This window comes from Orycteropus afer, unplaced genomic scaffold, assembly GCF_000298275.1.
Source record: "Orycteropus afer afer isolate SDZICR_OR568_19922 unplaced genomic scaffold, OryAfe1.0 scaffold00144, whole genome shotgun sequence".
NCBI classification, from domain to species: Eukaryota; Metazoa; Chordata; class Mammalia; order Tubulidentata; family Orycteropodidae; genus Orycteropus; species Orycteropus afer.
The window spans coordinates 2,533,695-2,540,879 of record NW_006921731.1 but is presented as its reverse complement, the minus strand read 5'-3'; positions in this window follow the sequence as shown (position 1 = coordinate 2,540,879).

The window sequence follows — 7,185 nt, the reverse complement described above, 5'->3', positions numbered from 1 at the left end:
CAAGGAGGGGTCACTATGAGTCCAATCCAACTCGATGGCAAACACAACCACAACAAGATATATATGTGTGTGTATATATATAAAACGAAACCAAACCCACTGCCATTGAGTCAATTCTGACTCATAGCGATCCCCACTGGGTCTCCAAGATGGTAAATCTTTATGGAAATAGATTGCCTCATCTTACTTCTGCAGAGCAAGTGGTGGGTTTGAACCGCCAACATTCTGGTTAGAAGTCAAATGCCTTAGACAATACACCATCAGAACTCCATATCTATCTATCTAGATAGACAGATAGATAGATACCTAGAGAGAGAGAGAGAGAGAGAGAGAGGCATAATTCAGAGATATTGTGGGTTCAGTTCCAGACCACTGCAACAAAACAAAAATCACAATAAAGCAAGTCACACAATTTTTTTGGTTTCCTAGTGCCTAAGGCACTTGACTGCTAACTAGAAGGCTGGTGGTTCAAACCCACCAGCCACTCCTTGGAAGGAAGGTTGGGCAATCTACTTCCGTAGAGATACTGCCTCGGAAGCCCAAGGAAAGGTTGCTATGAGTCGGATCCAACTCGATGGCAGTGGGTTTAGTGCATATAAAAGTTATAATTACACTATACTATAGTGTGTTAAGTGTGCAATAGCATTATGAAAAAGTTTGAAATATTGTGAGAGTTATCAAAATGTGACACAGAGACATGAAATGAGCACATACTATTGGAAAAATGGCACCAATAGACTTGCCTAATGCAGGGTTGCCAAAAACCTTCAACTTGTAAAAGAAACACAGTATCTGTGTGTAAAGCTAAGAGCAGTAAACAAAGTACATCTGTACAAGTTTCACTAACTTTGCTTCTTTAGAGAACGCAGCCAACACTAAGCCAACTTCAGATCCTCTTGATAAGCCTGACAAATAAGCACTGAACATACTGAATTGATTCCTGAGCACAGCTCTGTGTTCTGTGGAGGTAACTAAGCACCATCAGTAAGAAGTTTAAGGAATAAGTCCTGGAGAAAGCCTAGATATGCAAGGAAATTAACCTTGGAATTTCACCACACTTACGTAGCACAAGTCAACTGTGGACAGAATCATTACCCCCTCACTGTTACATGCCAAACACTCTATTACAAAGCCTCAATACTATAGACACCAGCAGGTTTTGGACAAATTTCATAAGCTAAAAATACATACTTGCAATTTTCTGGATGATTATACCCATGAAAATACATTTGAGCACTTGTACCAGCAAATATTTACAAAGTACCTACCTAGTGCTTAGCCCTGAAATGACCTGCAGTTCTTTCCCTTTTTCTTCACTGTAGACCTCTGGAGTCACACCATCCCATGTATGAGTGCCAATTGTAACCCCTATTGGCTGTGTAATTCAGAGAAAACTACTTAACTGCTCTGAGCCTGGCTTTCTCATCTATAAAAATCAGGTAAAAAATACTTCATTCATTTATTAATGTATTCATGCATGCATTCACTCATTCATCCAACAAGTACTTTGAGTTCTTACCATGTACCTATGACAGTGCTAAGTAGTGTATACTCTCACAGTGGTAAGAAAAAAAAAAAAAAGGTGGGTATTGTCCCTATCCTCATGGATGATTAGGGAAATCAAATAAAATGGGTAAATTATGATTACAAGGCACATTGCTTCCATACAATGCACTCAGTAAATGCTAGTTTCTTTTCTTCCTAGAGACCAGGCAACACAGATTTGTGGCTAGGGTGGCCAACATAAATAAGTGCAGTAGCTGGGTAGAGACTGTGGCAATCTGGAGAGCTCATGTGCCATTTAAGGGCAGACACCCAGTAAAAGGAACAGTTGCCATCAAGGCAACCTCAACTCATAACAATCCCATGTATCTCAGAATAAAAGCGTGCTTCAGAGGGTTTTCAATGACTGATATTTCAGTAGTTAGCCAGGTCTGTATTCCAAAGCATTTCTGAGTGGACTCAAACTTCCAGCCTTTTGGTTAGCAGCTCAGTGCATTAACCATTTGCACTACCTAGGAAATCCAGTCCCCCAGTCAGGGTCTGCTAATTGTTTTCAGGGCAGAATGCAGGTCCAGTGTCCCCAGATCTTCCAGAATCCTGCATGTGAAACATCCCTATTTTAAAATGTTAGCAACTAATCTCCAACCCTGCATTGTTATTGTTGTTAGAGGCTGTTGAGTTGTGTCCAATTTATAGAGATCCTATGCACAGCAGAACGAAACACCACCAGGTCCTGCACAAGCTCCACGATCCTTGCTATACTTGAGCCCATCACCACAGCCACTGTGTCAACCCATCTCATTGAGGATCTTCCCCTCTTTCATTGACCCTCCATCTTACCAAGCATGTTATCCTTCTCCAGGGAATGGTCCCTTCTTACAACATGACCAAAGTGGGTGAGATGAAGTCTGGCCATTCTCGCTTCCAAAGACTATTCTGGCTGCATTTCCTCCAGGACAGGTTATTTGTTAGTTCTTTTAGCATTCCATGGTACTTTGACATTCTTTGCCAGCACCACAACTCAAAAGCATCAACCCTTCTTCAGTCTTCCTTATTCATTGTCCAGCTCTCACATGCATATGAGGCGATTGAAAATACCTTGGCTTGTGTCAGGCCCACCTTAGTCCTCAAGGAGACATCTTTGCACCTCAGCACTTGAAAGACGTCCTTTGCAGCCAATTTGCCCAGTCCTATATGCCGTCTGATGTCCTGACTGCTGCTTCCACTGGCATTGGTTGTAGAACCAAGCAATGTGAAGTCTTTGACAACTTCAATCTTTTCTCCATTTATCGAGATGCTGCGTATAGGTCCACTTGTGAGGATTTTTGTTTTCTTTATATTGAGAAGTAATCCAATAGACTGTAGTCTTCAATCTTCATCAGTAAGTGCTTCAAGTCATCCTCACTGTCAGCAAGCTAAGTTGTCGTCAGTGTGTCACAGGTTGTTAATGATCCTTCCTCCAATCCTGAGGCCACGTTCTTCTTCATATAGTCCAGCTTCTCGGGTTATTTGCTCGGCATACAGATTGAATAAATATGGTGAAACGATACAACCCTGACACACTCCCTTCTTGATTTTAAATCATTCAGTGTCCCCTTGTTCTGTTCAAACGACAGCCTCCTGGTCTATGTACAGGTTTTCCTCATGAGTACAATTAAGTGTTCTGGAATTCCTGATCTTCTCAATGTTATCCACAATTTGTTATGATCCACCCAATCAAATGTTTTTGCATAGTCAATAAAACACAAGTAAACATCTTTCTGGCATTCTTTGCTTTGAGCCAAGATCTATCTGACATCAGCAATTATATCCCTCCCTCGTTCCACATCCTCTTCTGAATCCAGCTTGCATTTCTGGAATTTCTCTGTCAGTATTGTGCTGCAACCATTTTTGAATTATCTTCAGTAAGATTTTACTTGCATGCAATATTAATGATATTGTTCACTAATTTCTACATTGTGTGGGATCACCTTTCTTTGGAATGGGTACAAATATGGATCTCTTCCAGTCAGTTGGCCAGATAGCTGTCTTCCAAATCTCTTGTCATAGCCGAGTGAGTGCCTCCAGTGGGGCATCCGTTTGTTGAAACATCTCAGTGGCTATTCCATCAATTCCTGGAACCTCGTTCTTTGCCAATTCCTTCAGTGCAGCTTTCACTTTTTCCTGCAATACCATTGATTCTTAAACATATGCCACCTCCTGAAATGGACAAACATTGATCAATTCTTTTTGGTACAGTGACTCTGTGTATTCCTTCCATCTTCTTTTGATGCTTCCTGCATTGTTCAATATTTTACCCATAGAATCTTTCAATATTACAACTTGAGGCTTAAATTTTTCCTCAGTTCTTTCAGCTTGAGAAATACTGAGCGTGTTCTTCCCTTTTGGTTTTCTAACTCCAGGTCTTTTCACATTTCATTATTAGTAATTGGCTTTGTCTGCTCGAGCTGCTCTTTGAAATCTGTTCAGCTCTTCTATCTTGTCATTTCTTCTATTTGCTCCACTCAAGGACAAGTTTCAGAGTCTCTTCTGACATCCATTTTGGTCTTTTCTTCTTTTGTCATCTTTTTAATGAGCTCTTGCTTTCTTCATGGATAATGTTCTTCATGTCATCCCACAATTCTTCTGGTTTTTGGTCATTGGTGTTCAGTGCATCAAATCTCTTCTTTAGATGGTCTCTAAGTTCAGGAGAGATATATTCAAGGTCATATTTTGGCTCTCATGCACTTGTTTTAATTGTCCTCAGCTTGAACTTGAACTTGCATCTGAGCAGTTGATGGTCTGTTCCACAATCAGCTCCTGGCCTTGTTTTGGCTGAAGATATTAAGCTTTTCCATCTCCTCTTGCCACAGATGTAGTCGATCTGATTCCTGTGTACTCCATCTGGTGAAGTCCACATGTATAGCTGCCATTTGTGTTGTGGAAAAAAAGGTATTTGCAATGAATAAGTCATTAGTCTTGCAAAATTCTATCATGAGATCTCTTGCTTTATTTCTGTCACCAAGGCCTAATTTTCCAGGGATTCTTGTTTGTTTCCAACTTTTGCATTCCAGTCACCAGTGACAATTAGCACATCTTGATTGCATGTTTGGTCAATTTCAGATTGCAGAAGTTTATTAAAAAAATCTTCAATTTCTTAATCTTTGGCTTTGGTGGTTGGTGGGTAAATTTGAATAATAGTAGTATTAACTGTTCTTCCTCATAGGTGCATGGATATTATCCTATCACTGACAGTGTTGTACTTCAGGACAGATCTTGAAACATCCTTTGTGATGATGAATGCCTTGCCATTCTTTTTCAAATTGTCATGCCCAGCATAGTAGATCGTATGGTTGTCTGATTTAAAATGGCCGAAACCAGTCCATTTCAGTTCACTAATGCTTAGGATGGGAGCTCTGGTAGCATAGTGGCTAAGGCACTTGACTGCTAACCAGAAGGCTGGCGGTTCAAACCCACCAGCCACTCCTCGGAAGGAAGGTTGGGCAATCCTACTTCCGTAGTGATACTGCCTCGGAAACCCAAGGAGGGGTCGCTATGAGTCGGGTCCGACTCGACGGCACATAACAACAACAACAACAATGCCTAGGATATCAATCTTTTATGTATTCCATTTCATGTTAGACAACTTCCAATTTTCCTCGATTAACACTTCATACATTCCCTGTTCCAATTGCTAATGGATGTTTGCAGCTGTTTTCCTCAATTTGAGTTGTTCCATGTCAGCAAATGGAGGTCCTGAAAGCTTTACTTTATCCATATCATTAAGGTTGGTTCTACTCTGAGGAGGCAGCTCTTTCCCAGTCATATGTTGAGTGCCTTCCAACCTAAGGGGCTCATCTTCCTGCACTCTACCAGACAATGTTTCTGGGTTATTCATAAAGTTGCCCAGTAACGTATCAGACAGTGTTTCTCTGTTATTCATAAGGTTTTCCCTGGCTACTTCCTTGAGAAGTAAATGGCTCCTTCCTTCCTCCTAGTCTGTCTCAGTCTGTAAGCTGTGTTGAAACCTGTGTACCATGTGCAACCCTGCTGGCATTTGAAACACCAGTGTCACAGCCTCAAGCCTCGCAGTAACATGAAAGCCATCACAGTATGACAAACTGACAAGACAACTTCATCTCCCTTAGCTTTTCAAAACCTTTCCGCCCTCCCCTTACCTGGATCCTACCTAGATCCTCCAGCTTTGTCGTCCCTGGTGTTCCCTCCCTTTCCTGCCTCTGGGGTGGGGCCTATCTGTCCTGGGTAATCAAATAAAATACATCAGACCTAAGGGATGCCAGTTTACAGCCGTGGTCACAAATTAGCCCCAAGAATAGCTTTAAGCACCCTCTAAGTTCCCTCCTTATTTTACTTCCAGCTTGGGTTCTATCAATCACTGTAACTCTCTTCATGGTCTATTGAAACAGGAACCTGGTACTATATAATCATTTTCACTAGAAGACAGGAAAATCTCACCATGGGTCATCACCTTGAATTATACAAGTGAATATAAGAGCTAGATATGAAGAAACAGTGCAAATGCACTCAATAGAGCAGTGAGGCACAAGCAATTCATGAGCCAAACTGTGCTGATGGGATTTAAAGGTATCCACAGATAAAAGTGTCAAATCACAAATATGCCAGGAGCACTCAATCAGCACTTCCCAGCAATATTTTCCTAGTGTGATGTTCATTGCTTTCATGCATCCTTCATCTCTGACTCATCCTTTCCAGTTCAATCTACATTGTTTATAGATTTAATATCTGGTACCATTCCTCTAGGGAGCTCTGGTGGTGTAGTACCTAAAGCATTTGACTGCTAACCAGAAGGCTGGCAGTTCAAATCCACCAGCCACTCCTCAGAAGGAAGATTGGGCAATCTACTTCCATAGAGATACCGCATGGGAAACCCAAGATGGGGTCACTATGAGTCAAATCGACTCAATGGCAGTGAATTTGCCTTTTTTTTTTTTTTTTTACAGTTCCTCTATAGAGCTCACACTTTCCCTCTGTATTCTCTGCCCCCTTCTGCTTCACACAGAAAACCGAGTAATAAACAATGACAGATGTAAAAAGGTATAAATATTTGTATTGCTTTGGTTTGAAGCCCCAAATTAAGCTGGCTAGACTACAAGAATGGAGTTGCCACATCCCTCCCAGAAGAATCTAAGCATTATTAACTCTGATATTCTCCAGACTTTATTAATACCTACTAACTGTAATTCTGTGCTACAGACTCACACTTCCTCCTTTTATGTGTTCCTTTTATTCAGCTACATAAGGGTAACTGAGCATTCTGTGAGTCAGAGATGACCCTGATATGCCTGAGTCATCCCAGAAGTCCATCATGTGCTCTGACAAGATCAACATTGCAAAGTCTTCTTATTTGTGAAAAGGTTTGGGGACAATGAAACTGGTATGCAGACACATTCCTTAATGTGCATGGAACACAAGAGCCCTATTGTTGTGAATTATATGAGAGCCTAAAATCAGAGGCACTTGGTGTGTGTAAACAAAGCAGTCTGAAAGTGGGGACTTAACTCCATTTTAGAGTCTTGAGATGAATCTAGATTGCATATTGAATTTTAAAGCTTTCTTTCCTAACAACAATTCCTCTAACCTTGATGCTGACCTAACTTTGATGCTAACCAGATACCTTAAAGGAGACATTCTTTCTTTTCTTTTCTTTTTTTTTTTTTTTTT